This window comes from Arachis duranensis, chromosome 9 (genome assembly GCF_000817695.3).
Source record: "Arachis duranensis cultivar V14167 chromosome 9, aradu.V14167.gnm2.J7QH, whole genome shotgun sequence".
NCBI lineage: Eukaryota > Viridiplantae > Streptophyta > Magnoliopsida > Fabales > Fabaceae > Arachis > Arachis duranensis.
This window is the reverse complement of record NC_029780.3, coordinates 37,134,752-37,146,481: the sequence shown is the minus strand read 5'-3', so window position 1 is coordinate 37,146,481 and position 11,730 is coordinate 37,134,752.

The window sequence follows — 11,730 nt, the reverse complement described above, 5'->3', positions numbered from 1 at the left end:
TTATCCGCTCATCAGTAACTACAACATGCAAGTGAGAAAATAGTAGAAGTAAATGGCGTAGGAATAGTGCAAAAATTGCAATAATGGGGAAGAGAGTGGGTAATAAAAGACAATATAAGTGCATATCAATGCAAATGGAATACAAGTATCATAAAAATTAGCATTGACTTATAATTAATAACACCCAATAGTTTAAAACAAGTCATGAAGCACCAAAGTAATTCAAGAAAAGATGCAACAGTTGAATAAGAACATTCAACACCAATGGCAAAATAGGAAATTAGAAAAGGGGATAAAAATATGAATAAAATTAAAATGCAATGAAGGAAAGTATGCAAATGCAGTATGTAAAAGAGAATGGGAGAGAATAAGGATGAGAAGGGAGGAGAAGAAAGAATTAGGATTGAGAGAGAATTAGGATTTGGGAGGAGGGAAAAGTGAAACTGGGCGACGCGCTGGTTTAGTGATGCGGCGCGGGTGACGTGCAAGCGTACCCCACACAGACGCGTGGGTCGCGCGAAAGTGAAGGTGAAGCGTAAGCGTCTGCCACGCGTACGCGTGCCCATGGGTGTGCCAGTCACGTGAAGCCCGCCGCGCACACGCACAACTCTCTGTTCGCATAGCATAGGAATCAAAATTTGCATACGACGCGTGCGCGTCAGGCACGTGCACACGTGGGTGGTCTGAGAACGAGAGGGACGTGTACACGTTAGGGACACGTACACGTCAGGGACGCGTACGCATGAGTGGATTGGTGCCTCCCACACGATGCCAGTGCCAAGCCATCACAACTTTCTATTTAAAACATATTTACGCCAATTTCCTGATGCACGCGTGCACGTCCTAGACCCTTACGCGTGGTGTGCCAAAACTGCAAGTGACACACACGCGTGATATACGCGTACGCGTGGGCTTGCTCGTGCGTAAGGCACTCTTCCAGCACACCTCCCACAGAACTCTCTGTTCAATCCAAATATTGTTCGCATTCACGCATGTTGCGTATGCGTCATAGACGCTTGCGCATCGAATGCTTTTTTTATGCAAAATGCAGGTGATGATGCAGAATTTATGAATTAACATTGATAAAAATAAAATAAAATAAAACTAAGAATAAAAAGGGATGATCATACCATGGTGGGTTGTCTCCCACATAGCACTTTTAGTTATTGTCCTTAAGTTGGACATTTGGTGAGCTCCTTGTTATGGTGGCTTATGCTTGAACTCATCCAAAAATCCCCACCAATGCTTACAATTCCAATAGCCTCCGGGGTCCCAAACCTTATTGGTCATCACCCTTTCTTCTTGATCTTCATGCTTCCATTTGGGTGACAAGGTTGAAGAATTCTCATTTATGCACCAAGACATCTTCCTAGACCCATTCAATCGAGCTCTACACCGATCTTTGCACTTTAAATTGGAGCATGTAACCATATTGAACCTTGCCTGACAACTCCTACCCCTAACCGTCTCCCTCTTACTCTTAATGCCACAAAGAGCTCTAAGTTGACCATCCGTCTCAAGTAAACCATATTCAAGTAGGAAAGTAAAGGTTACGGATAAGAATTTACCCACTTGAATATTGTATTGGATGGTAATGGCTTTGGGAGAGGTGTTTCTAATGATCTTGCAAGCTCCACTCCCTTGTGGTCTTTCTTGACAACTTTCACCTCTTTGCAAGCTTCTTCAATTTCAACCTCTTCCTCTTGGTAGCTTTCTTCCAATTCAATCTCTTCTCCATTTCTTACCAAGGGCATGGGAGAGGATTTAATTGTAGATAAGAATTCATCAATGATTGAATCCATCTCTTGATCAACCTCTTCAAAGCTTTCAACCTTGATATGCCTCGGAGGTTGCACACCCTCCTCAACATAAATATCAAACATCTTGGAAGGAGGCTCTATGACTTGAATCTCCCACGGAGGTTCTGCATCTCCTAAGTCTTCAACCACTTCGGCTTTTTTGATAATTTTGGCTTTCTCCACTTGCTCTAATACAAAATCACACTCCTCCTTGATGTCACTTAGTGTAGAGTTGTCTTCAATGATGAAGCTTTCCTCTTGTTCAACCTTCACTAATTCGTCAACTACTTCATCTTCAAGGGTCACTCCTACCTCCACCTTTTGGGCCTCCTCTTGCTTCTCTTGAAGTATGTGTGCGTGAAATTGATCAATTACGTCCCTAAGACGATCTCTTTGCTCTTGCTCTGGGTCAGTAGCATCATTGGGGTCATGCTGCTCTTGGATTGATGGATATGGGTATTCTTGCATGGAGGGTGGTGGTGCACTAAAGTTTGAAGGTTGAATAGTGGAGGTAGAGGGTTGGTCCATGCGGGATATAAGATTTTGGATTTTAGAGGTGAGACCAATGAGAGTATACATAAGTGTGGTTGGAAGCTCTTTTTGCCCTTGGCAGGTAACACTAAAGGTATCATCTATGGGAGCTTGGGATAGATAGGAGGGTTCATTTGTTGGGAGAAAGGGCTCATAATACGGAGGTGGTTCTTCTTGATAAGGGTGTGGAGATGGTGTATATTGAGGTGGTGATTCTTGGGAGTAATTGTGTTGGAATAGGGGTGGTTCTAACTATGGCTCATAAGGCTCTTGGTATGGTGGGTAAGGATTAGGGTCATATGGGGGTGTTTGGTGGTAAGGGGCTTGTGAGTATGGTGGTTCAAAATTATGTTGAGGAGGGGATTCATAGGCATACGGTGGTGGTTGTTGATAATCAAAAGGGTGCTCACCATAGCCATTATCTTGGTATGCCTCTTGGAAGTGCGCTTGGTCATAGTATGCTGGTGGAGGTTGATGCCATGAAGGTTGTCCATAAGCTTGAGGCTCCTCCCACCCTTGATTGTCCCATCCTTGATGCATGTTCTTATTGTAATTTCCATTTCCTACAACATAATTAGAACCAAACTCATAGCCGAAGTTGTGAGAATTCATAGTAGTAAGAGAAAATAAAAACAAAACCAATAAAAATAAGCAACAAAGTCCTAAAACTAACAAAAACTAACAAACAAGTAAAAAGCAAATATTTACAATAACCAATAATAAGGCACACGTTTGTAATTCCCTAGCAACGGTGCCATTTTGATGATCGGACTTTTGTGTGATCTAGACTTTTACAATAAACTCTCATTGCAAGTATAGTTTCTAGACCAACAATAATCCCTTCATACAAAAGTTTGGTTATCACAAGTAACAAACTCCTAAAAAAATAATAACTGAAGTATTCAAACCTCGGGTCGTCTCTCAAGGAATTGCAGGGAAATGTACTTATAATTGGTTATGGAAAAGTATATTTTTGGGGTTTTGAATGAGAAACAAGGAAAGTAAATTGCAGTAGAAATTAAATGATAAAAACGGTCTTGGCAAGGGTTGGTGGTCAAGGATCTCTATCCTTATCACTAACCACAACATGATAATTGTAAGGATCAATCCCACTAAGTCATCCTCTAACAAGTAAAGGAAAGTCAAGTGAGCTATATCAATCCAAGTCCATAAGTCCTAGCTATTCACTAATTGAAGTAATGGAAGTTAGAGTTAATGGCTATCAATTATCAATCACTTGGACATTAGTGACTCAAGAATTCCTAAGTTATCTTCCCAAGCCAAGAACATAAAATTCTACTCTAACATCCTTCCAAGCATTTTATTAAACACTTAGTAGGTATAAAATAAAAGCATAGAAAATTAACAAGGAAAATAAATCTAAATAACCAATTGCAAACATAAATGACTAACAATTGTAGGAAGAAGCAATAAAACATAAAATACCTCAAATTGCATTAATAAAAAATTAAATGTAACATGAAGAGTTCATAAACTAAATTGTCAACATAAAGGAATCAACAAGGAAAATAAATAAACTAGAATGCTAGAGCAAATAAAAGTAAAAGAGAAACTAAATTAAAGGAACATTGAACCTGAATTTGAGTGGAATTAAACCTAAAACTAAGATAAACCCTAAAACCTAGAGAGAGGAGAGAGGAGAGAGCCTCTGTCTCTAGAAACTACATCTAAAACCTAAAATTATGTGAATGAGAAGTTGTGTCTTGATTCCTCCACTTTGTAGCCTCTAAACAGTGTTTTCAGGTTTGAAACTGGGCCAAAAATAGCCCAGAAATCGCCCCTAGCAATTTCTGATACGTACAGCACGTGGCTCCGTCACGCGTACGCGTCAGGCACACGTACGCGTCGATGAACTTTCGCACGATCCATGCATACACATGAAGAACACGTGTGCATCTCTAAACGCTAGGCAAGTATGGTAAATTTTATATCATTTTGAAGCCCCGGATGTTAACTTTTTAACGCAACTAAAACCGCCTCATTTGGACCTCTGTAGCTCAAGTTATGATCGATTGAGTATGAAGAGGTCAGAGCTAACAGCATTAGTAATTCTTCAACTTCTTGTATTCCTTCCACTTTTGCATGCTTCTTTTTCATCCTCTAAGCCATTCCTGACCTATAAACCCTGAAATCACTTAACACACATATCAAGGCATCAAATGGTAATAAGAGAGGATTAAAATTAATTGTGCATCAGAGATATATTCGATTTGCATTTCTCTTCTCTGGTACATGTAATCAATTGGTTCTTAATTTTATTTTCCTTCTTATTTGTGTTCTGAATTTTTGTAGAAAAATTTACAAGTTTAAAATAATTTTTGTAGAATTTTTCAGCTTCTTCAATCATGTTAAAAGTCATCCCAACCTTTGAAACAAGTTGCTCATCAACATCCCATCCAAACTGAAATATGCCAAAATCATTCCAAAATAAACCATATTAGAATCTAAAATACACTAAAACTGGAAATGAAATAGATTCATTAAAATAATAAAATCAAATTCAAAACTCGTACAATACATTTAAATTCAAACCACTACAAGAAAAATGATGTTTACCATCGGATTTAGTGACGGAATAAATCCAACGATATAAACCCCGCTGGTAACTATTTACTGTTAGATTTTCATCTGCCGCTAATTACCAGTGGATTTAGCGACGAATATACACTACAAGAAAAGCAGAAGATGGTGGCAGAAAATTTGTGGCCGTTCACATAATCGCTACAAATTGGCAACTTAGCTGCGGTTGTGGTAGCAATCTAATTAACACTGGAAATCAATTCCATAAGAGCTTTATTAATATCGCGCAATCTCCACTCTCTTTTTTCTCGTGAAGTCAATTGTGTAAGGGCGCAAACCACTTCTCTGAAATCCTCACCATCGTGGTGCTCCCCTCTGTCAATTCCAGTAGTGTCTTCATCCCCATTACTGTATCAATCACTGAGCCGCTCCCCCTTCCTCCATCATTGCGCGCACCCCTTCATTAGGTTTGCTAATCCCTCTTTTAATTTGGTTGAGTTTTCTTCTAGGTTTCAATTTTCAATTTGGTTCAAATTGATGTTTTTCTTCTTGATATGGGTATGTATAGTTGACGTTAAGATTTTTGCCAGTAAAGAATTTCATAAAAATAGTCGCGTTGTAAATATAGTCTCTAAACCGACAGAAATTCCTTCGTACAAACGTTTTGGTTGTCACAAGTAACAAACCCCTTTAAAATTGATAACCGAGTATTTAAACCTCGGGTCGTCTTCTCAAGGAATTGCAGGGAAGTATGTTCTTATTATTGGTTATGAGTTTGTAAATTGGGGTTTTGGAAGTTGGGCAATGGGCACAGGTATATTTTCAAAGCAATAAAAATAAATAAATAACTGTAAAATAAACTCTTGGCAAGGTATAAAGACTAGAAATCTTATCTTAGTTATCCTTATCAATTATGAAGAGAATTGAATTCTTCTCCCACTTTGTCAACCTCTAACTATGAAGGTAAGTTAAATGTTACCAATTATTTAACCAAAACCAAAAGGAAAGAAAATTGTATCTACTGGAATAAGAATGTCTTCAGATTGAGAACAACAATAACATAAATAAAAGGAAGCAATATTAAACTAAAATATCTTAAATAACATTAATTTAAAAGAGTAATCTGTAACATGGAACAGTTCATAAATTAAATTGGGATGAATAAAAATAAAGAACCTAGGATTGAGAGTCACTCCTAAAACTAAGAGAAGTCCTAAATCCTAATCCTAAGAGAGAGAGAAGAGAGAACCTCTCTCAAAACTAAATCTAAATCATGGAAAGTAACAAAAAATTCGGAGTCTCCTTCGATGGATGCATTCCTCCACTTCATAACCTCTGGTCTCTAACTTCTGGACTTGGATTTGGGCCAAAAAGGCTTCAGAATCCGCTATGAGCGTTTCTGCAATTTCTGGTGCGTGGCCTCTGTCCCGCCTCCGTGTGGGTCACGCGGTCGTGTCATTCAGAGTTCTCCTAGTCAGCGGTCGCGTCGTTCACGCGTCTGCGTCGTATGCGATTTGCTCAAGTCGCGCGGTCTCGTCAGTCATGCGGCCGCATCGATGCCTCTTCGCTCTTGGCACGCGATCGCGTCGTCCATGCGATCGCGTGGATGCCAGTTTCTTCAAAACTCCGTTTTGCGCTTTCATTCCATTTTTGTATGTTTCCTTTTCCATCCTTTAAGTCATTCCTGCCTTAGAAGATCTGAAACTACTCAACACACTAATCACGGCATCGAATGGAATTAAAGGTGATTAAAATAATTAATTTAAAAGTATAGGAAACATGTTTTTCACATACATCACATAATAAGGAAGGAGAAGTAAAACCACACAATTAATATGAATAAGTGGGTGAAGGATTGAATAAATCACTCAGATTAAGCATAAAATATATCATAAAATATGTGTTTATCAACCTCCCCACACTTAAGTAATAGCATGTCCTCATGCTATGTCCAAGGTAAAAAGTAAGGTTTTGAAGTGGTTGAATGCCATGCAATGCAATTTTAATCTAAATGCAGCTAACTAAATGCATGATGCAATTCTAATTTCATTCACTCATATGTAAAGCTTACATGTAGTTAAATCAATTCGCATTCTCAAGGAGTCATATATATATATATATATATAGTTAATGAGTTAGTGAACCCTCACTGGATTTTATGTTTACTCTCTAGTCACTCAGTGTTTATTGGGTTAATCACTCTATTCTTCTTTTTTATCCTTATTTTCTATAACTTTGTTTTTCATCTAACCAATCAACAATTATAAAATATAGACATACCAAAAATCATGAGGTCTTTAATTAAGGTTGTAATGGGGCCAAGGTAAAGGAAAGGGTATATGTATAAGGCTAAGTGAGCTAATAAGTGAATCCTTAATTAGTCTAAGATCTCACCTAACACACATAATTTCTAAAGTAAAGCTTCTTTACCCATTTTCCTATAATTCCCACTTTTTATGTCACATGCTCATATTTTGTTCTTACACCATGTGCATTTGCTTTAATTTGCATTTTTTTAATGCACATGGTAATTAATCATTTTAATTTCACATGAGCATGTTTCCCAAAAATTCTTAATTTCTTTTCAATTTTGTTCTACCCTTGTTTCTGTCATCCATGTTCCCATAAATTTTCTCCACACTTAATTAATTACACAATTTCTATCTTAAGCTAACCAAGGATTCAACTTGGGATTTTATTTTGTTTTTCTGCTTAAGGCTACTAGTGTGGCTAAATAGAACAAAAGGGGATTAAAAGGTTCAAAGGGGCTAACAAGGATGGCATAAAAGGTAGGCTTTATTTGGGATAGTGAGTTAAAATCAAACAAGGCCTCAATCACTCTCTTGGTATGTATCTATATTTTATAACTGGACATATAGATTAAAACAAAGTAAAGAACACCAGAATAGAAAAGAATAGTGGAACACATAGGAATAAAATATTATGGTTTAAATGTAACAATACAATTAAGCTCAAAACTTACAGGCTGTATGTTCTCAAACTCATAAATCATATATCACTCATGTATGTCATGGGGGTTTAGTTAAAATTTCCCATTATTCTCATAAAAAAAATTGTCTTAGGTGGCCTTTAAGGTTTTAGTGTTCCTCCTTGATGAAATATTGTCAACTTAACTATATGATGTAATGCTCTATACACAAGGTTTATGGATTTAAATCTGTTATGTTCAATTTCCTAGCTTACTTCCTTTTTATATTTTTCAATTTAGACTATGCTATCTTATGCTAAAAAGGGTAAACTATACTAATTAATCCACTAATAAGTTAGAATTGCAAACTAAACTAAATGACTTAAAATAAACTAAATAGCTAAAATATGAACTAAAAATGCAAAATGCAGAAATAGAGTAGAAATACATCAAAGTAGCAATGTATAAGTACTCAGAAAATAACAATAAAAAGAAAAATACAGAAAAATATCCAGAATAAAAGAAAAAGAGATGTAGTGGTTCACCAAAATAAAACGCCAGAGATGGCGACCTCCCCACACTTAAAGTGAAGCATCGTCCCTGATGCTCAGTCAAGCTGGGTGTGAAGGGGTGTCATCACTGGTAGGGATGGTAGCTGGAGTCCCGGTGGTAGTGGGCTGAGGATCTGGCTGTTGTAGAAGAGGTGCTGACTGGATCGGAATCTCAGGATCTGCGGCCTCAATCTGATGTGGAACCTCTGCCTGGGGAGTAGCCTGCTCTATGCCTGCCTGCGGATGGGTCTCCTCCTCGTGCTCATCCGCCTCCTCCTCGGATGGCTCTGATGGTGAGTCAGGCTCGGAGGGGATGTCACTGCCCTGTCGGATCATCAGCTTCAAATGCTCATACCGGCGCTGGTTACGGCGCTCCATCTGATCAAGCTGTCGAAATAAGCGGTGCACAAGGCGGTAGACTGGCTCTGAGGTAGGTGGAGGTGCAGTGGTGGCAGCAGGGGTAGCTGTGGAAGAAGAGGGTCCGGCAGACGGTGGGGTTGTCTCATCAGTAGCAGTGAAAGGTGGTGGTCTATAGCCCAAAGCAAGGAAGTTCCTACTGTGAGGAATGATCTTCCTGCAGTCCGCAGCCGGTGGTCTCTCATCGGCATCATCCCATGGCACGTCAGCTCGACGGCCTAGTTGTGTAACCAGATAAGGAAAGGGAAGAGTGCCTCGGACGTGGACCCTGGCCATATAATGCCGGATAAAGCGTGGCAAGTACAGGTCCTTACCCTCCATCACACACCATAGGAGGGTGATCATAGCAGCTGGAATCTCTGTCTCATGAGTACTCGGCATCACATAATTACTCAGGATCTGATGCCATAACCGAGCCTCATCATTTAGGTACGCCCGCTTGATACCCTTGGGCAAGGTGGTGTCCTGACCCATTTCCCAAGGAACAGTCAGGTCCAGGGCTATCCTTGCCCTGACAACATCCCAATCAAACCTCAAGAAACGCATGTCCTCCTCAGCCTTTTTGTAACCATCAGGCTGGTCGGACTTAGGTGGGAGCTGTAGGATGTCCTCTATGGCCTCTTCAGTGACCAGAATTTGCTTGCCTCACAGGTTCACTGCTTCTAGGGTAGTGATATAGAAGTTGCAGTAGAATTCCCTAACCCAAGATGCATTGACCTCTGTCAGTGCTCTTTCCAGAAAGAACTAGCCCCTTTGTTTGATTTGCTCAGTGGTGTATTGCTGGAGTTCTCCTAGGATCCTCAGAGTCCTCTCCAGGTATAGGTTTCTGGAGTCTGCAAATGCCGGATACTTCAGCTCACAGTACCGGTTTGCAAATTTGATGGAATCATTGGCAGGGAGCAGCTGGTCAGCTTTTTCCTGCTGGTAAAGTTCTTCTCCCGCCATGAGGAATCATGCATTAGATCTATGATGGACTGGGAGGGGTCTCCTCTTTTGCGCTTGCCAGTAGTCTTGCCTTTTTCTTTTCTCTGTGAGGTAGACATCTTGAAAAACAGAAAACTAGGAAATATAAAAATAGGAAAACAAATAGGCAATTAAACAAAGAAAACTCAAAGCGGTAAAGGAGAATGAGAATGAGGCAAATGAGTTAGGTAAATGAGCAAGAAGGATTGTATAGAAGTTTAAAGGTTTGAAAGGAATAATTTACAATCCAAAATGTAGTAGAATTCAAGTTAAATAGAAAAATTGTCATTATGCCATGGTTAAAAAGTTAGAGGAAAGTGAAAAGTCAGAAAAGAGATTATAAAAAGTTAGTATGGTTAGAATTTGAAAAAGAGTTAGTAAAGTAAAATTAGGGAGTCAGTAAAATGTGGTTAAAGTAAGTGGCATAAAGGAAATATTCCATGTAACAAGGATTCACAGGTAGGAATAGAAGTAACTCATAACCAAACAAGGAAAACAATTGGATGCTGATTCAAAGAGATATAAAGAAGAATTGGAATCAGAACATCACAGATGTTGTTTATAAACCAGGAAATCAAGGAGGATAATAGAGCATGCCCTGGCATTCATGAAATGGTTCAGGTAAAGCAGAGTAAAACAGAGTTCAAAATGCCAAACCAAAACATGAATGAAAATATTTTATAAAATTTGGGCAGCATTCCGGCTAAATATTGAGTATCCTGAAAAATAAACCCGCAATCAAAGCAGTGCATATGAATTAAAAATTAAGCTGCAGGTACAGATAATGAATATAAACATGAAAATTCAGAGTAATAAGCACCAAATGCAGGAAATCACAGCAAATGAACAAGGGTACAGCAACAGCAGAATTGCAGATATGATAAAACAGAAACATGAACAGTGTAAGTAAACAGACCTAAATCCACTAACCAAATCCTAGGCTACCTAACAACCTAAAATCCACTACAACATGCATATCTAACTAGCCTAAACATGAACATAAAACGGAAAAATTAAGAAAAACTACGAACGGATAAAAGGGTTTGCGTGTTGCGGAACCTGGTAGGCGGAGGAGGAGAGTGGGGCAGAGAGGTAGCTGGGGGTAGGGGAAGGGGTGGTGTTGCTGGTTGAAGGGGGGTTGCGGTGGGGCGGTGGCGGCGGCGTGCGGTGGCGCGGAGGTGAGCAGTGGCGGAGGAGGGGGGAAAGAAGAAAGAAGAAGAAAGAAGGGAAGAGGAGAGAGGGGGTAGATGGCGGCGGCGTCTGGGTGGTCGGCGGCGTCCGGGTGGTGTCGGTGGTGGCTGGGTGGTGGTGGAGGGTAGAGGAAGGAGAGAGGGGGAAGAGGGAGGGGGTGGGCGCGCGACTGATAGGGTTCGCGTGGCGGAGGGGTTATAGTTTGAAACCCACGCGGCCATGTGGGGCACGCGGTTGCGTGGTAGGGGTGAAAAATGGGTGGGCGCGATCGCGTGGATCGCGCGATCGCATGGAAGGGGTAGGAAAGGGGTGGACGCAATCGCGTGGGTCACGCGATCACGTCACTAGAATTTGTGCTAGACGCACAATTCCAACGTCGTTTCAGTGCAACTCTCTGTCTCCTTCTAGGGTGTTGTGCAGTCCACGCGACGCGGTCGCGTGAAATTGGATATGTACATGTGATGCGATCGCGTCAGGCACGCGATCCCGTGGGTATTTTGCGAGAAAAGCACAAGGGCAGCACGAGTCCAGCCCAACTTTCTGGGCATTGGTGGTATACGCCGATCTCCAGGGCACGCGACCGCGTGATGGACGCGGACGCGTGGGGGGTGTTTTATCGCAATTGACGCGATCGCATGATTGATGCGGTCGCGTCGCACGCCCCTTTTTTTTGAAATATGTAATTATGCAGTATGCAGAGTGCAAAATGGTATGAATGTTATGAGTAATTCTAGGTTCAATGAAAAATAAAATAAAATTGAAAACAACTAAAACTAAATAAAAAAATGAAAAAGGAACGATCATACCA